This window comes from Cebus imitator, unplaced genomic scaffold (genome assembly GCF_001604975.1).
Source record: "Cebus imitator isolate Cc_AM_T3 unplaced genomic scaffold, Cebus_imitator-1.0 Scaffold8, whole genome shotgun sequence".
Classification (NCBI taxonomy): Eukaryota; Metazoa; Chordata; class Mammalia; order Primates; family Cebidae; genus Cebus; species Cebus imitator.
The window spans coordinates 2,785,366-2,813,036 of NW_016107323.1; positions in this window are offsets into that span (position 1 = coordinate 2,785,366).

The window sequence follows — 27,671 nt, forward strand, 5'->3', positions numbered from 1 at the left end:
TATGGGAATGGGAGCAAGTTGTCACCACTTGGAAACAGTAATAGCAGGTCCACCCTGGGATCATTCATATCTGGGCTCCCACGTTACTCTCATGACCATACAGCAGAGCTGATGTGATTCATGCATTTATCATGATGCCCAGGCCCTCTTGAAAAGTCTGCCAGCTGAGCAGATGGAGAAGACCAAATTCATCTCAAATTCAGAGGGGGAGATTTAATGATAGGAGCCCTCTTCTTTATGATAGACACCCTTGAGAAGGACGGAGGAGGAGCCAGGATCTAAGAAATGAGAGGACATGGATTTCAAAAGAAGACAGAAGCCATTGAGGTAGTAAACAAAAGTGAGCATTTATTGAGGGCCTCACATGTGCCAAGCCTTGAGCTAAGTAAGCCTGTCATATACATGATTGTATTTATTCCCTCTCCCTTTCTCCCTTTCTTTCTCTCTCTTTTCTCTCTCTCCCTCTCATTTCCTCTTTTGTATGTATTATCCAAGCTTAGAGATGGGAAAATTGAGATTTAGAGAGAATAAATTTTGTTTTGTCCAATAGCACTTGGGAAAAAAGAGAGTAAAAAAGAGAAATGAAGTTTGACCTAGTTGTATCTGACCCTCAATTTGTGTTTTTGTCCATGGCACTCAGAAAGCCTGACTTATTAGAAAACCACGAATTGTGATCCTTCTGGTCCTCTACATTACTGTGTCTGGCAATAGATACTTGGGGGTAAATGTACCCTCTGCTAACTACTGGCATGGAAGATACAAAGATAAATTAAAATGGGCCTTCCTTCCTTATTATCATGTTGACTTTCTTTCTGTGCCTTTTATCACTACATTCAATTATTTAACGAGCTTCTTTCAGAAAGTCATCCAGACTTTGACCTTCCTTTTGACTTCCCAAGTCACCAGGGGATGGGTCCTTACCGCATCCCTTCTGGGAGTGTCACAGCCTCAGCCACCTGATGACCTTTCTGCAGTCAGTTTATTGGGATGACCTTTTAAAGCATGGCCTCTGCAATGTCACCTGATGGGCAGAAGCGGACATCCATTCTCTCTGCTATCACTGGGACACATAGGGAAAGAGGACAGGATTGGGAAATCGGTGGCCCAGAATCTGGCCTTGCTCTGCCATTTACTCCTGGGTGACCTTTACCAAGTCACTTCTCTTTTGGGGCCTCAGGTTTTCATCTGTAAAATGGAAGAATGGGATTTGGGGGCTTGGAGTTTCCTAGGAATGTTTTATGGGCCACTTTACAGGATTTATTCATTCATTATTCATTAAGCCCCCAATATGTGCCAAGCATTTTTCTTAGCAACAGGGATTGAGCAGTGAATAAAAGTGGAAAAAGCACCTGCTTTTGCTAAGCTTACTTACTTTCTAATCAGGGAGACCAGCCAGGCATGGTGACTCATGCCTGGAATCCCAGCTCTTTGGGAGGCTGAGGCAGGTGGGTCACTTGAGGCCAGGAGTCTGAGACCAGCCTGGTCTGGTCGGTGCAAAAATACAAAAATTAACCAGGTGTGGTGGTGCATGCACCTGTGGTCCCGGCTACTTGGGAAGCTCAGGTGAAAGGATCACCTGAGTCCAGGAGGTCGAGGCTGCAGTGAGTTGTGATCATGCTACTGCTCTCTAGCCTGGTGACAGAGTAAGATTCTGTCTCAAAAATCAATAAATAGATAGATGGATAGATAGATAAGGGAGACCAACAGTAACACATAATGTACTTCAGGTAATGGTCAGTGAAGAGAAGAATAGCAAGCTGGGTAAGGACACAGGGAGACAGGGGTGCTATGTTAAATAGCTGGTCAGGGGAGGACTCACGGTGGGGTGATAAAGAGGGACTGGAAGGTGGTGAGGGGCAGAGTCAGGCAGATGGGTAGGGTGGTGTTCTCCAGGTAGAAGGAAGAGCCTATGCAAACAACCTATGCAAAGGTATGAGCTTCGCATATGTAGAAAACAGGAAAGGGGCTAGTGAGGAAAGCAGAGTCATTTATAGTGTGGCAGGAAATACTGTTAGAGACTCAATGAGTCACGTGATCATAGAGAGCTTGGAAATCCTGTAGGACTGTTGGAACTCACTGGAAGGTTTGAAGAAATACAGTGACAAGACCCGACTTAACATTTAAAAATGTAGCAATAGAATGTGGATTATCAAGAGGGAATTAGGGAGATCAGTTAGAAAACTTTTGCAAAACACAGATCAGAGCTGGTGGTGACATGACCAGGGTGAGAACGATGGAAGAGAAATGCTCAGATGTGGAGTCACACTGGCAAGATGTGCTGATAGACGAAATGTGGGGTGAGAGAAAAAGGAGGCAAGGCTTATGGCCTGCAAAGCTAGAAAAAATATGAAAATCTAGGAGGAGGAGCAGGTTTGAGAGGGGAGGTAAGGAGTTTGGTTTTGAACATGTTAAGTTCAATAGCTAGTGGACATGTGATGTAAAGCCTTTGTGAGTCTAGCATGCTGAGAAGCTGTCTGAGCTGGAGAAAGAAATTAGTGCCTCATCAGCATCAAGATGGTGTTTAAGTCATGACACTGAGTGAGCTTAAGTAGGGAATAAGTATGCCTAGCAGATGGGGCTGTGGAGTACACCAGCATTAAATGATAGAGAAGGAAGGAGAACCCAGTAAAAGAGGCTGAGAAGGAACAATCTGCAAGATATGAGGAGGACTGAGAAAGGGGCATCCTAAACTAAGGGGACAAGTCTTCAAGGAAGAGGATGTGATGAGCCACTAGCCAGTGCTGCTAACAGGGCAAGAGGGAGGAGGACTGAGAAGTGACCACTGGATTTGGTATCATGCAGGCCACTGGGTGCCTTTTAAGTGTGATTTCAGTGAAGTGGAAAGTTGTAAAGAAGGCTAAGTGTGCAGGGCTCTGACCCCTTCCTTGGTCCCTTCCAACCAGAGCTTATACACACACACGCAGGCCATCCGAGGAATGTAGAGAAAAAATATCTCAAAGTTATGTTTTTTGTTTCAGTGCTTCTTTGTAGAAATTCATGATTTGTTCCCTAATTAGTTAAAAGCATAGGCTTGGCCTCATAGAGTATTGAGAATGTTACAGTAGAAATGAAAAGTAAAAGAAATTTGTCAATGCTCAGTTGAACTTGCGCATGTCAAAGCCTAGATCGTAAATAGTTTAGAAAGCCTGAGACTTTGCTTTGTGAAGCCAAATTTTATCAAAAGAAAATAGATCCTTGATAATCTGGAAGCTGAGAGCAGAATGGAGACTTTCTATCACAATGTGAGTTGTAGAGGATAGAGGGCATTTCAGACCGCCTGGTCCACCATCCTTCAGAGACTAGATGAGAGGCAGCTGGGCTAGGGTAGGCTGAAGGAAGAGGCCAGGGTGTGATCTTGAAGGATGTTGCATTAGTCTGCTCTCACACTGCTAATAAAGACATATCTAAGACTAGGTAATTTATAAAGAAAAAGAGATTTAATGGACTCACAATTCCACATGGCTGAGGAGACCTCACAATCATGGTAGAAGGCAAAGGAGGAGCAAAGGCACATCTTACATAGCGGCAGGCGGGAGAGTGTGTGCAGGGAAACTCCCCTTTGTAAAACCATCAGATATCATGAGACTTGTTCACTATCATGACAACAGCATAGGAAAATCCCTACCTCTATGATTTAATTACCCCCAAATGGGTCCCTCCCATGATACATACGGATTATAGGAGCTACAATTCAAGATTTGGGTAGGGACATAGCCAAACCATATCAGATGCCTTTTGGGTTTTAGATAAGAGGACCAAACCTTGCTGGTAAGAGAGGGTACACAGAAAAGCACACAGAGAGAACCAGAGCTCAGAATCCAGAGGCTGGCAGGCACCAGAGAGCTTTATGGGAGCCAAGCTATAGCCTGCAACTCCTCTGTTTCAATTGCATGAGCTACACATACCACCATCACATGGGAGGGACCACATAGCTCTTCCCATTGCTCTCTGATGAGCTTCTGCCACCACCTATCTTACCATTTCTGTTGAATTTTCCAGCTGAAAAGATTCTTGCTCATGCTCTAAGATTTTGCTGATCTGATCCTCACTACCCCATATGGACACACTGTTTTTTAATGACTCAGGACACTTGTAAATCCTCTGAAACAGTGTGGGTAAGAAGGTGGTGCTCTTGTAATGGGACCAGGAAGTATAGATTGGAAATTCTCCACCAGTAGCACCTGGATTGAGCTGGGCAATGATGAGACCCTCCCCAGTTACACAAGGTTTTATTTGAGAAAATTTTTTTGATCTTAGAAGTGTTTGGGAAGATTTTGGTTTCAGCTTCAACATGTAAAGGTCTTAGAAGTTGTCACTTCCATCCTCACAATAAGAAAAAAGCTGAAAAAACTAAAAAGCAGTAATTTTTCTTTGACCCATGAGAAATCTGAGATTGCAGAGGAGATCACCACCCTGAAATCTGGAGGGTTCTTAGGAAGTCCAAAGACTACAGAAAACACAAAACAGCTACAGCAAACATTAAATGCAGTTCAACATGTAGCCAGGTTAACATATATCCTCACATTAGAGGCCTACTTACCTTTGCTCCTATTACCTGATACGACAGATTCAGCTTTCTGCAAAGAATTACAAGGCATTCTAAAAGTCAAAAGGAAACACACAGTCTGAAGAGTCAAACTAAGCATCAAAGCCAGACTCAGCTATAACACATAATTTAGGATTATCAGCCAGATGATCAAGGCCAACATCCACAGTGATGTTGAGACGGAGAGTTCCTTGGACCCCTTCGTGGGACTTGTGACAGGGGTGTAGCTCACTTATTCGGCCACTGTGCTCAATCCCCTTGCAGGATGGGGAGCACACAGGTGAGTGGGTGCCAGGGCTGGGGCAAATGCTTTTGGCCTCTGGCCCCATGGTAGCATCTAGGGGTGTGTTACAATTAATGCTCTTTTAGCAGTTGCTGTCCACAGATGGCTAAGTGTTAACAAGCTCAGTGGAAAGTCAGGGCAACAACCTTTTACACTCTGCCCTCTTGGTACTAGGTCCTTGTGCAGTGTCCAGGAAGAATCAGGTCACACAGACTTAAAGTGTGGTGAATGTGGAGGTTTTATTGAGTAATGGAGGTGGCTCTCAGCTCCTCCTGGAGCTGGAAAAGGGATGGTGTGGGAAGATAATCTTCACCTGGAGTTTGACCATCCCTAGCTGAACTCCTTTCTGACCATTCAGCTGCCTCTTCAACTTCCAGATACTTCTTTTCTATCCTTCTCTGCTGTGCTGCTCTGCTCCTCTGCCAGTGGAGTTTGGGTGTTTATGGGGATGGGGAGCATAAGGGGCCAGCGTGGTTTTGGAAAAAGCAGTGTTTAAGCAGGAAAACAAGATGTGAAGTTCTCATTTAGGATGGCAGGCTCAGGCTTGTGGGTGGGGCCTTTGCCGAGGAACTGCCCTCTCCTATTCAGTATTTCTGTCTCTTGTCCGTATCAATAGCAGATACCCTTGATCTGATGTGATGAAAATGGTAGTTTACTTCTGTGGTCTTTGTCCCAAGAACAGATCCCTCCAGTCTAATCTGAGGAAAACATTGCCTGTAACCATACTGAGGGACATCCAATGCAATACCTGCCCAGTACTCTTCAAAAGTGTCAAAGTCATTAAAAACAAGAAAAGTCTAAGAAACTCTATCAAGGGAAACCCAAAGTGAGATGACTATTAAATTAATGTGATATCCTAGATGGAATCCTAGAATAGAAAAAATACCTTAGGTAAAAACTAAGGAAATCTGAATTACATGAACTTTAGTTAATAATAGTTTATGAATATTGGTTAATTGTAACAAATGTACCATAACAATGTAAGATTTTAAATTGGGAAAATAGGTGTGGGGTATATGAGTACTCTCTGTACTATCTTTACAATTTTTCTTTAAATCTAAAACAGTTCTAATATTAAGATTTATTCAAAGAAAAAAAATGTTTGACAGTGCCTGGGCTATTCATCACCATGGTGTCTGTAGCTTTAATAAACTCAGTTTTGTTTTCTTTTTTTTGGTTTTAACTGTTCAATCTAGGGAACCCAGAGGCCCAACTTATTTCTTGGTCCACTGTATAAATACAAAAAACAGAAACCCTGGGTGAAAAATATGGCAGGATGTGAGCAAGAATGAAAAGCCTGTCAGAACTGAATTTCAAGAGGCAGAAAATGGGGATGCTTCAGAGCACAGCCTCTGCTATTAATTAGCTGGGTGACGTTAAGCAAGTTATTCAACCCCTCTTGGCCTCAGTTTTCCCATCTATGAAATGGTGATAATAACAAGAGTCTCTAGCTCTCATAAGACCATCATTAGGATTAGACGATATGATATATGATGCTTGCAACAGTCTCTTGGGACATGGAAAGTACTATATATCTATATCTATATAGTATATGATATATGATATATTACATATAGATATATATGATATATGTCATATATTCACATTGCTATATATCAAAACAAATAAACAAAGGGTAATTATCTGAAATTAGCAGTCTATGTGGAAGCAGTAGGGCCTGTGGCCACAATATGGTAGTTATTGTACTATCTGTATTTCCATTAAGAAAAAAACAAAAAGCACAAATAAATCCCCATGACTTTCTTTTCTGAATATCTATTTTGAAATGGAGTTTTGCTATGTTATCCAGGCTGGCCTCAAACTCCCAGTCTCAAGTCTTGCCTCAGTCTCCCATGTAGCTAGGAATACAGGCACACACCATCACACCCAGCTTAAATTCCTATGGTTTTCCTGAATATTTATTTACTACAAAGTGAGCAAATTTTATTTGTCTGGCATTGCACTAATCACTTTGCATATATTTAATGCATTTAGTTAAATACATGCAAAGCTCTCAGTTTCTGATACTTTCATTTCTTTTTCCTTTTCTTAACAACTAGGAATGTTTATTCAGCCCATACTGAACCTACGTGGACTGCTCCCTGAAGCTGAACTGCTCCAAAATGCCCATCCGTCCCTGGTTCAAGCAGATCCTGCAGCTGAACCATGAGGCTACCAAGGGAAGATGTGTTTTCAGCTTCATTCCGTCATAATCCAACAGTAGCATTTTTTGAGGAACGCTTATTTTCAGGCTCCTGTGTCCTCTCCTCTTCTCCTTGAGCCACTTTTGCCTCTCGTATCCTAGGAATGAAGTGTCACAGCCGATGGAGTTGCCCAGATTACATCCTGATGATGTGTGGGGCTCAGAAAGCTGGAAATGAAAAGCAGGGTGGAATGGCTTTGTCTGCCCAGCGTCTCTTCCTGACAGGACTGTCGCCTGTCACTGTGGCCATTTTTCCAACCGTGAGCCTCAGCTGAGAATCTTCCATGCTCAGGTGTAAATTTATTTTCCTAAGGTGAAGTCCTGGTCTTGGTGTCTGGAAAGCAATTTGCATGCTCATGGTGGCTAAAGCTATCCAGTGGAAAAATAAGTCACCATCAAGTAATAAGACCAGACTATTGGGTGTCTCATATCCTGGCTGCAAATGCAGATGCCGAAGAGTTCAGAAAAGATTTCAACACAGGCAGCATTGTTGGAATAAATGACAGTTGCCCATGATGACTTAGGCGTCAACACCTATTTGGATGTGTGAGATATGGTGTTTCAAAATTAAATTTCATTATTTACTGATGTACCTGATACTTCCAATATGGCTGATGGGGGAGATGAATTCTAGGAGCACCATAGCAACATATTGCTTAATTCTCTGTCATGCTGTTATTTATCCTAAGACTGGACCAACAAATGGTCCCAATTCTTAACTAATTTTATTCTACTTGAAGGAGCAACGCTGGTATTTCTTAATGACTGTTATGGCACGGATTCATAGCAAAGTCCATTTAATTTCGCTTCCTAATTTCTACAATATCTACTCTTTCCATCACCACTTCAGCGCCTATATCAGGCTCTCCACAGATTCTTTTTCTGTGCTAATGCAATCTTTTCCTTATTAGTCTTTCCTGTGGTTGGCCTCACGACTGTCCTCAACCCAATGCATTCTTCTTGTTGCATCCAAAGTGACATTTTACAGATACATCAGAAATATATACTAATAGTTCATTTATTTAATTAATAGACCCTGATACCTTTTAAGATGTAGGAAGATCTTTCTTTGGCAGGTCTTTCTTTGCTGAGTAAACTGATGGGAATGAAAGCGCTAGAATAGCGCTCAACTGTTCTGTGTGAGAAAGGGGAAGAGAGAGGGAGTTGGGGAGCCGGAAAGCATGGTTCCTGAGCAAAGACCTAGAGTCAGAAGAAATGATAGGCTTGGCAGGGAGAGGACCCAGAGAAAGATGGGGACTCAGCTGGCAGCCAAAGGAGGTACTGAGGAACAGGTACTGAGGAGTGTCATTCTGTACACCCTGAAATCTGACCTCCTCCCCAGTCTGACACATAAAACTTCAAGTTTCTGTAGCAACATAGAAATCTCTACATTGTATAAATGTAGAGAAAATCTTCATTTTTCACTAATGTTTTGTTGAGGGGTTGTTCTTTTGGGTGTGGAAGCACCATGTCATGCTATAAGAATGGCATGAGGCAGACCAACACCAAGACAGGATACAGAGTTGACCGATCTGCATAAGGCACACATCCAATCCCTGCTTCTCCAACAAAGTCTCCTGTGGATCCCCATCCTCCATAGGGGCCAGAAACATTTTAGTATGGAATACCAGATCCTTCCTGATCTGGTCTATACATATCTGTCCAACTGCATCTTGTAAGTACCTCTTTTCAGTCACATGCGCGCACACACACACACACACACAGAGAGAGAGAGAGAGAGAGAGAGAGAGAGAGAGAGAGACCCTTTATACCCTAGAGCAATACAAGGACTGCCAAGAGAATATATGCTATTTCACCCTGCTAGAGTATTCTTTCCCTGCTCTTATTCAGTTGGAAAATGCCTCCTTCTCCTCCCTCAAGCAGATATAGGTGCTCCTTCCTCTGGGCTCTCAATTTACCTTGAAAAGCATACACTTCTGTTTTATCATCACACTGTTTTGTCATTGTATATTCACATGCCCAACTCTCTAACATGACCATAATCTCCTTGAAGCCACGTGTGGTTTTATCTCCATGGAATACTTCTAGTACCTACCAAAGGCTTAGGCATTTAGTCTGATGTTTGATGAGTACATTTACCTTCTATGGCTTATAAATGTTATAGAGAACCTACCAAAGAAAAACTAACTGACAAGAGGAAAGGAAAAATTCTCATTGGTCTTCTAAAAAGTTACCCAATATTTATGGTTTCTCTCATCACGAAGGCCGTTACTTTGGTTGTCCTCAATAAACCATGACTCCCAACATCCCAACTCTTGTGCCAGCCTTCCCAACATTGCCTCTGGTCCTGGCCATGTTAGCTTTGGCCACTGGAATATTGGCAAGGATGAAGACGGTGGATGCTTGATAGGTGCTTGTACCTTGGATTTGTCCACGTGGAGTGCTCTTTCTTGGAACCCAGATGCCATGTTCCATGGATGCCCAAGAAGCCATGTGAAGAAAAACCAATGCCCCTGGATGATAGTCCAAGGTGAGCATCCAGCTGAAGACCACCACCAACTTCTAGGCATGTGACTGAGGACATCCGAACCTTCCAGCCCTCCCAGGACCCCAGTCATTATACCCAAAGCAGAGGAACCACATAATCAATCTACACAAATGTGAAAAGTACATTGTTGTTGTTTTAAGGTACTAAATTTTCAGTTGGTTTTCTATGCAGCAATAGAAAACAAAAATATCCCTCTGATTAACATCTGTAATTAAAGTTGGGAGCTAGTACTTCCCAACTTCATTTACAAGTATCTAATATCTAAAATAACATGATCTTGAATTAGGTTTGTATCACAGATTAGATTCCTCAAGAAGCATGCTATGAGACGATGCTTAGCACATAAATTGTTTATTAAGGAGCGTTTTTGGGTTCAACACCTGAGGAAGGAAAGGGAAGTAAACAGGAGAAGTTAGAAGGAAAAGCTGGGTTGTGATGCTGGCCCAGTGTTAGCCTTGACCCCTCAGGGAGCTCTCAAGCTAGAACGATTCTTCCAAGTTGTCTCCACTTGCACCAAGAGGGCCAAGCCATTACACTCCCACACTGAGCAGTACTCAGATGTGGGCCATCCTGGGAAGGGGTGGGATCTTGAATGCAGTTGGGCAATCTGCAGCTGAAGGCTGTCCGCCAAAAGCAGTCCAAGCCAATGGAACAACAAGTTCTTCCACTAAAAGTGGCTCAGGGCAGGGCATTCCAATGTCCACTACAGCAAGCAAGACATTATTATTGCCATTTGACAGGTGAGGAAACAGGTACAAAGAGGGGAGGTGAATTATTGTCTCAAGGCTGTGACAGCCTCAACATAGAGAGAAAACAAAGAATAAACTCAAAAGCAAGTGCTGACTCTGCCCTATGCCTTTATCTCTCATAGACCAACACCCCTTCCTCACATAAATTTTGTCATTCTTGAGCTCTTTTCATGACTACTCTAAAGCACATTTCTGAATTATCTATTTTGCTTCCAATCTGTTCATTATCAATGCTCACAGTCATCAAAATCATCCTTGGCTAAAACTATAGTATGTCTCTCTTAAAAGCCATATTATAGGCATATTAAGTAAGTTTAACTGTGTTGGTAAAACGTCAATGCCCATGGAGAAAAATGAATCCTCCTTTACAAAAGACCAATTACAATTGCCAAAAATATTCTGTAACTCATTTATAAGTTGGAGATGTTATGGTGGAAGGCTTTTATTAATCAATGCATCTCTGGATTGAGATTGTTGGCACATTGTAAATGATCCCTGGGGAGAGAGGTGTGGGTCCAATCAGTAAAGGGGGTGAATTCTCACAGGAGAAAAGCAAGTGACAGGGGGCTGGGCTGTTTAGGTGGTAGTTCCTGCATGACCATAGTCCCTCTTTCCCTATTGGCATCCTCATTTTCTAGTATGTCAAGATGGATTTGGACGCTTTGAAAAAAAAAAAAGAACATTATAGAAAGAGCAGGCTCAAGAATCACAGTCCAATCCTGGGCACAACTACATGGAGCAGCTATAAAGGTTTTATATTAGCCAAGGTTCTCCAGAGAAACAGAGCCAATAGGATGCGTGGAAGAATGGATAGATGGATGGATGGATAGATGGATGGATGGATGGATAGATAGATGTTGGTAAATACATAGATAATGATGGGTAGATAGGTAGATGTTGGTAAATACATAGATACTGATGGATAGATAGATGGATAGACAGATAGGTTTAGTATGAGAAATTAGCTCACATAATTATGGAGGAGGAAAAAATCCCATGACCTGCCAACTATAAGCTGAAGACCTAGAAATCATGGTTGTATAGTTAAGTCCAAGTCCAAGGCCCTAAGAACCAGGGGACCCAAACCCAATTGTGTATGTCTCAGTCCAAGGGCAGGAAAAGAACAATGTCCCCGATCAGTCGATCAGGAAAAGGGAAAAAATTCTCCTTTCCCCACCTTTCATTCTATTCAGGCCCTCATGACTTGGAATGATGTCACCCACTTTGGGGAGGGTAATCTGCTTTACAGAGTTTACCAATTCAAATGCTAATCTCCTCCCTCACATACATGCCCAGAAACAGTATTTAGCCAAATATCTGGGTACCCCATGATTCAGTCAAGTTAACACATAAAATTTACCTTCACAGATTTCACCCAAGCTGAACCTGAGCCCCAGACTGTAGATGTACATGTGTGGATACACATGTGTGTAGGCCTGTGTAGCATCATATGTTTTATGCATACTATTAATATTTTTATGTATATTCACTATTCATTTGTTCATTCAAAAATATTTTAAAGTACCTTCTATTACTTAAGTTCTGGCCGGGTATTAAACAGTGAACGAGACAAATACGATCTCTACCCAAAGCTTATGTCATCACATTTTACAAAACAACTAAATCCTACAGACGAATAAAGCAGTGATAAATAACTGATAAATGCTATGAAAAGGAAGAGATACATCATAGCGATTTTATACTTGAAAAATTTACCCCTTAGGTCTAGGGCCTACACTTGCACTATTTAAACTTTTATGTTTTTCTAGTTCAATAAAAAATTAACATTTGGTATTTAAATGCATATTTAAGGAAACAATGATCCAATGACTCCTCAGTTAACTATTCCTAAAGGAAGTTTACTACTCAAATCATGAGATCCTATCCCTATCCTCCTAGGGACAGTAAGTACCAAGTACAGGAAGGTTACTCAAAACTTACTAAAAAGGGACAAAAAGGAGAGTTGGAAATCCCAACCAACTCTCCTCCAAAGATTCTATTTCAAACCTAACTTTCCTGGCACTCTGCCAAACAAAACATATAAACACCCTGATACAAAAGGAGCAGCTTCTATTGTCTAATTCCCTGCATGGATAAGCTGGTCGCCAGCTCTATAAATATTTAATAAGAACAGAGCTCAACTAGACCGATTAATGACTCTTTGAAAGTATTTTTATTATGAAGTAGTATTAGATACATGTAAAAGAATGCATGAAACTTTGCTTCTAGCCCCTGAATCTTGTGAGTTATTTGAATCACACTCTGCTCTCTGTTAATGGAGTTTTCTGTTTCTTGCAATGAAAGGAACTTTGAGCATAAGATGTAACTAAAGAAAGTGGAATAACAATATCAATATCTAGCAGTTTTTGAGCACACCTTATGAGCTAGTTACTGTGCTATGGGATGCTCATGCTTCCTTTTATCAATCTTCCCCAAACCTTTGATGAGGTAGGTATATTATCCTCTTCCTCTTTTTTTCTTAAAATTTTTTTCTTGTTTGTTTTTGTAACAGCTTTATTGGGATACAATTTACACACCATACGATTCATCTATTTAAAGTGTACAGTTCAATGGATTTTTTGCACATTCATAGAGTTGTGCAATTATCAATGTAAATTTTAGAATATTTTTAATTACTACAAAAAAACCCTATACAACCTTTAGCTATTGCTTTGCTTTGAATGTGGTGTCTCTCAAAACTTTATTAATATGTTGAAACTTAATACTCAATAAGGTGGTAATAAGAGGTGGGCATTTTGGGAAGTGATTAACTCACAAGGACTCCACCCTTATGAACGGATTAACACCGGTATAAAATTGGCTTCAGAGAGAGTTGCCCCTCTGCCTTCCACCTGCCACTATATGAGGACACAGCAGCAAGGTGCCATCTTGGAAGCAGAGGACAGCCCTCACCAGACACCCATGTTGGTGGCTTCAGAACTGTAAGAAGTAAATTTTTGTTCTTTATAAATTACCCAGTCTGTGGAATTTTGTTATAGCAGCATAATTAGACTAAGACAGCTGTTATGCCTAATCCCTCATTATTTCCCTGTTACCACACTACCATGAATCCACCTTCTATCACTATACATTTTCCAACTCTAGACATTTCATATAAACAAAATCATACAAAATCTGGTCTTTTGTGTCTAGCTTCATTCATGTGCTGCAGCATGTTTTCAAGTTTTAGTCATGCTGTAGTATGTAGCATGTAGATAATGCATACTTCATTTCTTTGTATGACTGAGTGATATTCCATTGTGTGTATACATCACACTTTGTTTACGCATCATCAGTTGATGGACATTTGTTTCCACCCTTTGGCTGTTACAAATCATGTTGCTATGAATAACTGTATACAAGTTTTTGTGTTAACATGTATTTTAAAAAATTATCTTGGGCATATACCTGAAGTAGAAATGCTGGGTCAAATGGTAACTCTATGTTTAAACATTTTTAGGAATGGTCACACTGTTTTCCAAAGTGGCCGAAGAAACTGATACCACAGAAAAGTAAGGATGAAATCCTCTGGCCACCCCACATTTAAAGGACCTTTAAAGATAAATAACTGACAGTGGAAATGGAAAAAGAGCAATTGGAAGTGGCAGGACAAGGAAAAACCATTATCGTACAACTGGTGGGAAGAAGGAATGTCAAAAACATCAGTGTGAAAATAATTGCAGCAAAAAGGTAAATCCCAGTAATTACTGAAAAGAGTTATTTAGAATGTGGCCAATGGAAGGTACATGGTATTCTTAGAAGTCTCATGGACAAGTGGTGAGTGAGATTGCCATGGGTGACAGAGCAAATGTTACATAAGGAGGTAAAGGCAGCATGACTTTGAAATTCAGGTGATGGAAGGAAAAGAGTAGGAATCCTTCATCTTTGGATAGAGAAGGCTCAAGAAGGTCTGTGGAGGCAAGAAGCTGGAGTGATTAAGATACTGTACAATGAGGTAAAGTGATGTATTGGAAAAGCTAAGGAGGGAATAGCTTCCTAAGTGTTAATGAATGGCTGAGCTTCGTACACAGAGAGAAATCTATTTCTCTGTGGCCAGAGATGGAAGGAGAGATAAGAATGACTGGGGGATACATTCTGGTCTGATCACATCTTCCAGAGTTAACATGTTGATTAGGCTCAGAAGTCCTAAGAAGACGCTAGGACACAAGCTGTTTTCCTTTCCTCTCTGCAGGAGGAAGGTGATCTCTGGGCTCCTACTCCCATTTGAAAGACACATCTGATATTCCAACCCCCACTATGCCCTCACAGTAATTTCCAGTGCAATGGATAAGAAGTCAATGAGTGGTAAGAGTGGCTTTTTAGCCTACCTCACCTATTCAAGGAAGGCTTAATCCTTGAGTCAAATCCTAGAGTTTGAAGTGAGATTTTCTTTTGTATTTTCTGAGTTTCTCTGTGCATTCATTACAGCCCTCATGGAAGCTGGATTTTCCTGAGAAGTAAATGTAGATTCCTGAGCTACAAGAAACCAGCTTGGAGAATTCTTCTGAACTGTCATTAATCATGCTTGTTTCTTGGTGTATTTATTATATCTTACATTTTTTTCTTTAACGTCCCAAAAAGCCTTTCTAATTGAGAAGCCAGGAAATAGTTCATTGTTTCTTAAAAGTGGAAGTGATAGTGCTTTCTTACGGTAAGTCTGGGCCATTCCAGTTGAAAGTACTGATTTTTAAAGCCTGTTGGGGTTTTCCTCAGAGGAGAAGTAGAAATCTCATTGCATGTACTAGCAGCACACTAACCGCAGCCCCCGGCTGATATCAGAGGCATTTTAATAAAATCCAGCATAGAAATGCAGATTTTGTTACACTGACTCCAACTGATAATTAACTACAAACGTTTGACAATCTCAGAAAAAAATGTTTGGCATGACTACGTGTGGTTTAAAATCTAGATTACAAATTCTGGGGGTGGTAAGGGGGGGAGAAAGATGTACTTTCAAGTAAAATGAGAACCTTTGCTGTGAACTGTTAGGACACCTCCTGGGCCCCAGTGAGGGCCACTTAGACCAGGTCTGCATCTTCCCTCTGCAGAGAAATGATGGCCTATCCCAGGGTTCCTTGCGGTTCTGAATGTGGTCCTGAATGTAGTCCATAGACAAGAAAATGTCCCTTTGCATAATTAACCTCCTCTGTTTCTATGGCCCTTTTACATTTTCCAGGGAGGTTTGCATCCAACGAAGCTCTTGTTATTGTTTTGATCACAGCCGATTGGAGAGGCAAGACAGGTGTTTTTACCAGAGGTCCATAGAGATCTCAGCATTTTTCCAAGTCATATAGTGAGCTTGGGCAGGAGAAAGACGGTTCCAAGTTTCTCGACAACATTGTCTGGAAATGTATTCATCAGACCGTATCTAGTGAGCAGAGTTTAAAAAGCAATTGCTCCCTTTTGTGTGTGCCTTTAAGGATGAGAGACTAACAGAATAGCTTGAGTATCTATGGGGCAGGAGGAGGTTTTATTTGAAAGACACATCCCATATTGCTAGTACCTACAATACCAATGTTGGTTTCTTTTAGAGACCCCAGGTTCTCCAGCCTACTGGAGTTACCCCGTCCTGTGATATCGAAATAGAAACTGCTCAAATTCTCATCACAGAAGTGGGAACTATACTGTGTCTACCCAATCCCTCACATCCGCAGGAATTCCCCAGGTACTTACGAGTTGCCTGGTGACTCCAGGTTTCTACTGAATTCTCCATTTCCTGATGTCTCCTTGTAAAGCTCTTCCTGTCTACCACCCTATGTCCACCAAGTGAAACTTTTCCCTGAGTTTTCCAAAGTCTTCACCATACAAGGAAATTATGTATAGTATAATTTAAGTGGAGATTTTGGGGTGATGCCCAAGAGCAATTGCCAAAAGCAATATAAAGGTGAACAGCTATTCCCCTGACCACATGGCCCTGCTAGTCCAAAGGACAGCTTTCTGTGAACTTAAAAAGAGTGCATCCTTCAAGGTCTTTATTATCATCTTGTTAAAAGAAAAACCTTAGACAAATTAAAATTAACAAAGTTTAGTTTAGCAAAGAATGATTTGTGAATCAGTCAGCCCCCAAACCAGAATAGGTTCAGAGGCTACAACATAGCCACAGAATGAAAGAGGACTAATAGACAGAAAAAGGAAGGAAGGTACAGAAATAGCTGATTTGTTTTAGCCTAGTGTTCAGCTTATTTGAACACAATTTAAACAGTTGGCTGTCTTTGATTGACCAAAACTTGGTGATTGGCGCAAGAATAGGTTATAGACTGCTTATACCTCCAATTAGATTACAGTTCTCTATGCATGGAGAAACATTTACACTGAATGTAGACTATATAAGGAGGTAGCTTTAGGCTAAACTTAATTTAACAATTACTGCAACTTTAGGTGTTGATTCATTCTGTCACCATCATAAATGTACTTTTTGTTCTCCAGTCCCACTGAGAAATAGCAGAACAATGGGTTTTGTGTGGTAGGAACAAGGACATCAGGCAATTTTTTCAAAGGATTAGCTTAGAGGAGACCTCCTGTGCTGCAGTTAAACAAAACCTGGTCTGTTTTAGAATCTATCTGCTTCCTTAAAGTTTCAATTTATTATGTCACATTTAGCATGAGTGACTCCATTTTGGTTTGGTCTGGTCTGCTGGGGCCTAGTGCATGAGCTCAATACAAAATAATGGCCTTTTGTAATTTTGTTTAACAATTTGCTGAGAAATTGTTCTAGTAGTTATGTGAACCAGGAGGCCAGTATTACCAATATTTCTCCCTGGAGTTGTCCAGTGCACAACTGACACAGCTGGGAGCAGTGGCCATTCCTCCCACAGGGAGCTTCTCCCTGGCCACCCTTTCTTCTCAGGGACCAGGTTTCCTAAATTTTCACCACACTCTCTCTCTCTTTCCTCACCCCTTCCTTCCATTAATCTCCCTTAGTTCCTTCTATTCTAGGTTTCTTTACTCACTTGCTTTTGAGGTTCCTTGGAGACATTTGTAATTCTTATGCAGAGTATTTAATTTTCTACTTCTCTCCCCTACTCATCCCATCTCGGCCCAAGGCTTACCATTTCTCATCTGAAATGGCCCATCCTGACATTTTACTATTAATTCCCTGAGGACTTCTATCAGCTTTTTCCAAAAGCTTCTCTCCACTCCTTGCCATATTTTTAAACAAGAGAGACATTTGGTTAGACTCTTTGTTACAATCCCCATAGAAACTTCTATCTCTCCTTTAAAAATCTTTATATTACAAACTTGGCATGTAGTGGATGCCCATAAATATTTGCTGAAGAAATATTTATGAAGGAATGTGTAATGCTATGTTGTTTTTGTTTTTTAGAATATATTAGACTGTGAATTAATAATATTAGAATTCACACCAATAGTTTTGTGTTTTACATTTAAGTGTTTAATCCATCTTGAGTTAATTTTTGTATATGATGTAAAGAAGGGGTCCAGTTTCAATTTTCTGCATATGGTTAGCCAGTTTTCCCAGCACCATTTATTAAACAAAGAATCCTTTCCCCATTGTTCCCCATTGCTTGTTTTTGTCAGGTTTTTCAAAGATCAGATGGTTGTAGATATATGGTTTTATTTATGAGATCTCTATTCTGTTCCATTGGTCTATGTGTTTGTTTTTGTACCAGTACCATGCTGTTTTGGTTACTGTAACCTTGTAGTATAGTTTGAAGTCAAGTAGCATGACGTCTCCAGCTTTTTTTTTTTCTATAGGATCACCTTGACTATACGGGCTCTTTTTTGGTTCCACATAAATTTTAAAGTACTTTTTTTCTAATTCTGTGAAGAATGTCAAATGAAAACACATGGACACAGGGAGGGGAACAACACACACTGGGGCTGGCCAGAGGGGCTGGGGGTGGGGAGGGCATTAGGATAAATAGCTAATACATGTGGGGCTTAATATCTAGGTGACGGGTTGATAGGTGCAGCAAACCACCACAGCACACATTTACCTATGTGACAAACCTGCACATCCTGCACATGTATCCTGGAACTTAAAATTAAATTAAATTTAATATAATAATAATAATAATAATAACATCAGAATTCTTGGCGTATGTTTAGCAAAGTATCCAGATCATAGTGGGTGCTCAGAAGGTATTCATTAAATTAATATTCATCAACAAGTTAACCAGTTTTGTACCTAACTCAGTGGAATCTGCTAAGCTAACCATCATGAGAAATAATGCATGGCTAATTCATTTATTCATGGAATGAAATTATTTAAAATTTTTTTTAAAACCTCTAGAATGTTAGTCCTTTTAAAAGAGATTGATTTTTAAGGACATTATTCTCATTTTTTTCCCACAGAGCACTATGAAACAGATAGTACCTACCTCTCCCCCTGCCACCCCACTTTTCAGATGAGAAAACTGAGGCCTGGAGAGATTGAAGCAACTCTGTTAGGTTCGCACATCCAGTAAATGATAGAACAAGAACTTGAACATAAATCTACTAATGCCAAGTCTTCTACATTTTCTGCTCCACTACAGCTTCTCCAATTCAGAAGGAGAGGACTGTGATTCCAAAGTTCCCTTTGCAATGTAGATGTTTTAAAAAAATATGTTTTTATAAAAACGTTAAATGCATTACTCAATACCAATGCAAGCCTTCAGTCTAGAATCCAGACCATTAAGTGTGCAGCAGCACAGCGTACTTTGAAAGAGGCCTCATAAAAACACAAAGTTGAAATTGTCTCTAAGGATTTTAGCTAAGTAAACTGAATCTAGTGGGGAAAATAAAATCTTTTCCCAGAGCTTCACAGAAGTGGAAAGTGAAAGATTGAGAGCTTGTGAGAAATAACAAATAGTTTAAAAAAACGTTGATTAGAAATAGAAGAATGGTATACGTAGAAGGATTTTTTTAATGAATAAATAAAAATGGTACAACATTTGAAATATTTTTTAGAATCATATGGTTTGAGGACTGAAAGGGACCAGAAAAAGCATCTAAAACTCTCTTTTTTTTTATTTGAGACGGAGTTTCGCTCTTGTTACCCAGGCTGGAGTGCAATGGCGCGATCTCGGCTCACCGCAACCTCCGCCTCCTGGGTTCAGGCAATTCTCCTGCCTCAGCCTCCTGAGTAGCTGGGATTACAGGCACGCGCCACCATGCCCAGCTAATTTTTTGTAGTTTTAGTAGAGACGGGGTTTCACCGTGTTGACCAGGATGGTCTCGATCTGTTGACCTCGTGATCCACCCGCCTCGGCCTCCCAAAGTGCTGGGATTACAGGCGTGAGCCACCGCGCCCGGCCTAAAACTCTCTTTTTGTAAAAAGGAATAACATTTTTAGTCACAACCAGGACCAGCTATATAATCAGTGCAAAATGAAATTGTGAGGACCCTGGTTTAAAAAAATATGAAGATTTCAAGATGATGATAGCACATCACTCAACCAAGGGAGTACAGGGTCCTATGTGACTACACAGTTCACACATTGATAAAGCCAGTCCTGGTCACAATATTATTAACCCCGACATTTTACATGTCACTTGATAGTTTGCCTAGCCTTTTCACAATCTAGTCTGAGTTTTATAATAGCTCAGTAGAGTACAGCAAGAATTGTTTTCATTGTAAAACATGTCCACACAAGAATACGTTTACCAACCATGACATTCTGGTTGACTAAATGACCCCATGCCTCTTGCATGGTTTATGTTTTACATCATGGTATTAGCAGTTTCTATCAGATTAAAAGGGAAGCAGTTAAGTTAATTTGCTCATGGATAGTCATTCAACAAACTCTTTAGCATCTACTATGAGCGGAGCACTTTGGTAAGCATTTGAGACATCGAATTGGAATTTCACAATAACTTAGTGAAGGAGGTGAATTACCATGCCTAATATTCAGATGAGCATGCTAAAAATCAGAGACACAAAGTTAGATAGTCAAGGTCACAGATTAGTACTGAAATAATTAGGATTAGAATGTAGGGGCCAGACTATTCTGTGATACTCTTTGAAAAAGTATTAACATCACAAAAATTAGCCCGGTATGGTGGCGCACACCTGTAACACCAGCTACTCAGGAGGCTGAGGCAGGAGAATCACTTGAACCTGGGAGGTGGAGGTTGCAGTGAACTGAGATCATGCCACTGCATTCCAGCCTGGGCAACAGAGCAAGACTCTGTCTCAAAAAAAAATATTAACGTCTCTAAAATGAGATAAAATATAAAATTAGTTAATTAATTTGTCTGCCAAGGAAATTAAAGCCAAATCAAAGAGTAAATGACTATTTTCTCTTTTCTACCTCCTCTTCTGCTACAGTTTCTAGAGTAGAAAATAAGAAATATAAAGATGAAAGTTTCATACATTTTATGGGACTGCCTTGTAATTGAATTAAAAGTAAATTAATTGACCTGAACTTTGCCCTTGAGGCCAAGACACGGATTGCTCATTGAATACGCATGGGCTCACCCACTTCACCGCTGCCTTGCAAGTCCAGCAAAGCCATATGACTCTTTCTGGCCAGTGGACTATAAACAAAAGTAACAAGCGTCATTTCTAGGCTGAGGTAGTGAAAAGCTCCTTTTTCACTGGCTCTATCTTTCCTAAACTCGGTGACCTCAGGAGCCATGTGTTGAGATACTGGAATCATATGATAAAAGCATGATGGCTCTCTGAATCACCACCTGGAAAGGAGTTTCCTGGAGAGTCACCAGGCTTGGTGAAGCACTTTATGTGACCAAAATAAATTTTCATGTGAAAGCCACTGCAGTCTGGGAGTGTGTTAGTGCAGCATAGCTTAACATCACCCTGACTACTAGTCTCACACCTACAATATTTCTCTTCTTCTGGTTTGGTTCTCCTTCCCTATCTTTTGACCCTCAGTGACTATAATTAACATATATAAAAGCTATCAAAACCCCTGCTTAAGCTGGTTTTTGTTTCTCCCGAAACCCCTAACAGCCCTGCCAGACTCTGCTATTCTCAAAGGCTGAGGCCTCAAGTCTGATTTTACATTAAAGACACGCAAGCATGACCCAAAAGGTGGAAAAACTTAAGAACATCAAGAGTCAGGGGCTCCGTTAATCACTGGGCCTTGCTCCTAGAAACGAATTTCGGAAAAAGGGTGGTGAGCACTGAAATGATCAGAAGATGATTGTCTCTCTTACTAATCCAGATAGTTGTTTTCAGGAAAATTTTAAAAGGGAAAATGTTTCAGCTGCTTGGTTTTGTTTATTTGTTTGTTTTTTAGCCAGAATGGTGCGGGAAAAACTGAGAACCTCCCTGCACGACCGTACAGCTCACATTTAAATCGCAATTTAAACAGTTATTTTTGAAAGCAAGATGACATGTGGTGTGATTATCACATAAGTAATGAAACTGACTTATCCCAAAAACATATAGACAGCATGAATTTTCATAAGGAAAAGTGATCCTTTTCAGAGGCTGAGAACTTTGGTCAAAGAAGTTCCTCCCAACAACCTCCATGGTAAGTGCTCTTATTCCTGGATCTGCGTATTCATTGTAACAAATTTTGGGTGGTGTCTAAGTTAGCTCAGGCTGCCATTGCAAAATACCATAGACTGGGTGACTTAAACAACAGTTATGTTTTCACAGTTCTGGAGGCTGGAAGTCCATGATGAGGGTGCTGAAAGTCCAGATCTGGGAGCCAGCATGATCAGGTTCTGGTGAGGGCTCCCTTCTTGGTTTGAACCAAGTCCCTCCCATGAACCAAGTCCTGCATTAGGTGGTGAGAGCATGGGATGAATCAGGTGTGGACTGTTGGCCGGGACACATGTCTTCCTCCATGTGGAAGGAGTTCCACTGGTGGGAAAAAGTTGGCATCTCTTCACCCCTTTACTCCACCCTTAAAGAGGATGAGGGATAGGTGAATGGTTAATTTGGAATACTTGATATGAGAATAGTCCACTTGCAAAGACTCTAATGGGTTTATAAATGGCTGCCATCGTGCTGTATACTCACATGACCCCTTCTTCATGTGTGCATGGAGAGGGGGAAAAAATAAGCTCTCTGGTGCCTCTTCTTGCACGGGCACTACTCCCATCATGAGGGTTCCACCCCCATGACCTCATCTAAACCTAATTACCTCCCAGAAGTCCCATCTCCAGATATCACATTGGGGGTTAGGGCTTCAACATAAGAATCATGAATTTGGGGTGGGGAGAGGGACACAACTGAGTCCATAGCAGGTGGGAAACATGACTTAAGGATCAGAACTGCCCCTTGCTAGCAACCTTCCCAAGGACAAGTAAGCTCATTTCTGTGAGCAGATGGAGGCTCCTGAAACAACACAGGTGAAAGGTAAGTGGTCCTGAATTGGGATGATGTCAGTGAAAGGGGAGATGGGTTGAGATGGAATATTCATGGCTTGCGGTCAAAGTGAAAAACGTTTAACATGACCACCCAGGTTGGAAGCCTGGTGCCTAGGAGAAGGTTGCTGCCATTTACCCAAACTGGAAAGCCAGAAGAAAGAAGCAGTTTGGGGAGAAGGAGGATAAAGGGCTTTGGCAGCGTGCTCACCTTGGGATCATCATGCGTTTGTGTGGGAATGTTCCAATGTCAGGGAAATATTAAAATGCCACTTGTAAAGAAGACCGTGGCCAGGTGTGATAATTTATGCCTGTAATCCCAACACTTTGAGAGGCTGAGGCAGGAAGGTCATTGAGCCTAGGAATTCGAGACCAGCCTGGGCAACATAGACCTCATCTCTATTTAAAAAAGAAAAAAAAAGAATAAAAAAATTAAAAAAGAAAAATATGGAAAAAAAAAAAGAAGACTGCATCAGCCAGGCTTGGGGAGGAAGGGTAGAAATAGAGTCTGCACATGACTAATTTCATAAGTGGTCACTTTACTACTAAGCTAAAGTTCCCTATGGGTAGACAAAATTCTTATACAAGCAATGACTTCTGGGTACTAAAGCTTTGTGATACTTACAACAACTAGGCACTTGTGAGCACAGCTGGCTAATTGCCCTTCCATGGCGAAGACAGCTGGAACAGAACTTCTTTACATCATCACTTGGACACACAATTATTAACCACCATAATTTTTCCACACACACCAAGTACCCAGGCAAGAAAATGTACCTGTGGGAGGATTAGGGGAAATACACTGGAAACTTGGCTCAAAAAAAGAAAGAAAATAGAAGGAAAGAAGTAAGAGGTACAAGCAAGAGGCTGTAACTAGATTCCTGAAAGAAGTGAGAAACAGGGGAAAACAGAAATGAACCAACAATCGTGGAGCTCTTTCCTTGCTCCAGGGCGAGTGCTCAAAGGACAGTCCCTCAACTCTGTCTAGTGGAAAAAAAGTCCAGTCCGAAAATGAGTTCAAGAAGGCATGCTGGTTCAGCTGGGTGCAATGGCTCATGCCTGTAATCCTAGCGCTTTGGGAGGCTGAGGCGGGTGCACCACATGAGGTCAGGAGTTCAAGAGCAGTCTGGCCAACAATGGGTGAAACCCTGTCTCTATTAAAAATACAAAAGTTAGCTGGACATGGCGGGTGGCACAAACCTGTAATCCCAGCTACTCAGGTGGCTGAGGCAGGAGAATCGCTTGAACCCAAGAGGCAGAGATTGCAGTGAGCCGAGATCGTGCCACTGCACTCTAGCCTGGGCAACAGAATGAGAGTCTGCCAAAAAAAAAAAAAAAAAAGGCAAAGCCATGCTGGTTCTTACAGGATAGGGAAGCATGTGTTTTGTTAGGGACACATCCCATTTAGATGAGCATTAGAGGAGTCCATTTTTCATGAAAACTGAGGCTCCAAAAAGTTAATGAGTTGCCTAAAGAAACAGTGTGATCACTAGGGCTCTATTGGTTGCATGTGACAGAAGCCAAGTCCAAACAGGTTCAAGAATAACAAAAACAACAACAAAATAGTGGCTCATAATAGAAAACCACAGGTGCAGAGGCTCATCCAGCTCCTTTCCTGGACCCAGGTGCCCCATCTGTGCCCTGTCTTTAATGCTGCTTTGTTCTGTGTTGCTGCACCTTCTGGAAGCCTGTCCTCCATGAGGAGGAAAGATGGCCCCAGAAGCCACAGTCTGCCATCGTCCTTCCACCTTGCAGCTCATGGCATCCCCTGAGGGATCCTGATTGGCCCAGCTTGATTGCCTTGGGCCAGTTAGCACAACAGGTAGAATCGGAATGGTGAGCTCTGATCACATGCCTGCTGCTGTGGTGAGGCAAATGCAGCCACCACATGATTATTATGCCCACCAGAATCACCTGTAGTATGGAGGGATATTTCCACAATGAATTATATGGGCCCCGTCCCCTTAAAAAAGGGACACACACAATCCATGTCCTCTACACACATTTTTGGAAGTTGCAGAGTTTTGAGCTGCAAGCCCAGGCTGCGTTCTGAAGTTTTGTGTCTTTCTACCTTGCAAAGTGCCCATCCCACATACCTCTGATGAATGAGAACAGAAAGAAGATTTAATGGCAGTGCAAATGAAAGGAAAAGCAGAAATCATCCTGGGAAGCCAAAACACCAAAGAAGAAAAGAAGAGGAAGCAAGAGAAGCAGGATGATGAGAGACTGTGGGAAAAAATAAAACCAGGGTTGGGAAAAAAAAGCACCAAGGGGCCATCCTGCTGCCTTCAATCCCTCCTCTGGAATCCCTGCCAGAAGCTGTTGCTGTTTTTCAGAAAGCTTTTTCCCTTCCTCCTTGTTAAGAAGCTGAGAGCCAAATGCCCCATTAATCTTTCAAAAGGCCACGTTGGCTTTTTGGGACAGAGCCCTGCACGTTTGGCTTGCCTCCCTCATGTTCATTTTCCTTCCCAAAAGCAGGGGGACTTGGCAGGCCAAACCAGCTACCCATTTAGGACCACAGGGACCTGTGTGGCACTGTGGTGTGGTCTTACCTGGGAAGATAGTGGTCAGCCCTGCACCTCAAGGATTCTCCTCCCATCTGCTTAATTCAGCTCCATATGACCACATTCTCATTTCTCAGGCCCATTTGCAGTGTGAGAAACTCGGTGGACAAAAATAAACCCAGAGCTCCATATGCCACCACCCCATCAGGCAGCTGCTGTACACCTGGTACAACGCAGGGTGTAGTTGGGGATACTAGGAAGCTCTTTCTCCTAGCAGAGCTACAGTTGAGGTGAGTGAGCATAAAAGAGACAAACGGGGCCAGGCACAGTGGCTCAAGCCTGTAATCCCAGCACTTTGGGAGGCCGAGGCGGGCAGATCACGAGGTCAAGAGATCGAGACCATCCTGGCCAACACGGTGAAACCCCATCTCTACTAAAAATACAAAAATTAGCTGGGCATGGTGGCGTGCACCTGTAGTCCCAGCTACTCGGGAGGCTGAGGCAGGAGAATTGCTTGAACCCGGGAGGTAGACCTTGCAGTGAGCCGAGATTGTGCCACTGCACTCCAGCCTGGCGCCTGGCGACAGAGTGAGACTCTGTCTCAAAAANAAAAAAAAAAAAAGAGAGAGACAAAAGGACTAAAGAGTAACATGGCACAGCAGTGTTGTAACCAAAACAAACAAAACAATGTAAGACATGACACAAAAGAGATCGTTTTGTCTTCCTGAGAGCCTTCCATGAACCAAGTCCTGCATTAGGTGGTGAGGGCATAGGGGTGAATCAGGTGTGGACAGTTGGTAGGGACACATGTCTTCACCACACCACAGGGAAGTTTCCCCATGATATTTCCTCCATGTGGAAGGAGTTCCACTGGTGGGAAAAAACTGGCATCTCTTCACCCCTTTATACTACCTTTAAAGAGGCTGAGGGATAGGTGAACGGTCAATTTGGAATAAGCGATGTGTGAATAGCCCACTTGCAAAGACCGTAACGGGACATGCTTATCTCAGCTTCATGTTTTGTTCTTTGCAGTTGCTTTGCCAGCTAAGGAGCCTACTTTTGCGAGCTGAATTGTGTCTCCTCCTCCCGTGCAAATTTCTAAGCTCAGTATTAACCCCCATACCTTAGCATGTGACCGTATTTGGAGATAGGGTTTTTAAAGGAGTAATTAAGGTTGAATAAGGTCATTGGAATAGGCTTTAGTCCAATGTAACTAAGTGGTGTCCTTATAAGAAGAGGAGATTAGGACACAGACACACACAGAGTCCCTCTCTGACCATGTAAAGATACAAATAGAAGATGACCATCTACAAGCCAAACAGAGAGGCTTCCGAAGAAATCACCTGCGATGACACCTTGACCCTAGACTTTAGCCTCTGAAACTGTAAGAACAGAAAGCTTTGTTGTTTAAGCCACACAGTCTGATGTTTGTGATGGCCATCCTAGAAAAAGAATAATATACCTACTCTAGCTGGAGTCAGAGCCTACGGCCAGATAAACCTGTACACTTGGCTGAGCAGGTCTGCCCCCTACTCATCCCCCACTGCCTCTACACTTCATGAGGATCACTGTTTCAGTCCTGTGTTGTGTGGATTAAGTTAATAATAATGGTAAGAGTTTGGCCTCCATCTGTCTTCCTTTTTGTCTTATTTCTTGTTTTGTTCAGTTGTTGGGTGAAGAAGCAGGAATACTTTTTATCAGTTTCCTTGAAAAATGTTGGTGGTAGAATTCTCACCTGCCACATGGGAGGTCCAGGTATGTTTCCTGGCCAATGCACGCTTAATTTGCTGGGTGCAGTGGCCGAGGTGGGTGGATCTCCTGAGATCGGGAGATTGAGACCAGCCTGACCAACATGGAGAAACCCTGTTTCTACTAAAAATACAAAAAATTAGCCAGACTTGGTGGCACATGCCTGTAATCCCAGCTACTTGGGAGACTGAGGCAGAAGAATCACTTGAATCCCCAGGAGGTGGAGGTTGTGGTGAGCTGAGATCACAACATTTTACTCTAGCCTGGGCAACAAGTGTAAAACTTCATCAAAAAAAAAAAAGACATCTCCAGATTGGACTATAGCAGTCAGAAGAAAAGTTATGGCAGTCGCAAATAACCACCAAATCTCAGTGGCTTAACAAGACAGCACATGATTCCTTGCTCGCATTCTGTTATCAGTCTGTCATGGTGAAACTTGGATTCTACTCATCCAACACAGCTCGGCAGGGAGACTCTGCTCACCCCAGCCAGTCAGTCACTTGGAGGCACTGTCTTATGATAAGGATCCATGACTCCTGTGGCGGCAGGAACGGGAGATGGTGAATTGCACCCTGGCTCTGAAGCCTCTCCCTAGAAATGACACACATCACTTCCCATCGTATTTTATTGACCAAGCAAGTTATATGATCACAGCTAGCATTAAAAGGGTAGGAAAGTGTAATCTTATTCTATGTCCAGAAGGAGGAGATCTGGGAATATTTGTGAACGGCTCTAATGACCACCACATGAACCATAGTCTCTGCCTGAAAGAGTGACAGCTTAGAGAAGGAGAATGAGTAATTGTACAAAGATTGTCATTCTTATGTGAAGAAATTGCCCTACTTAT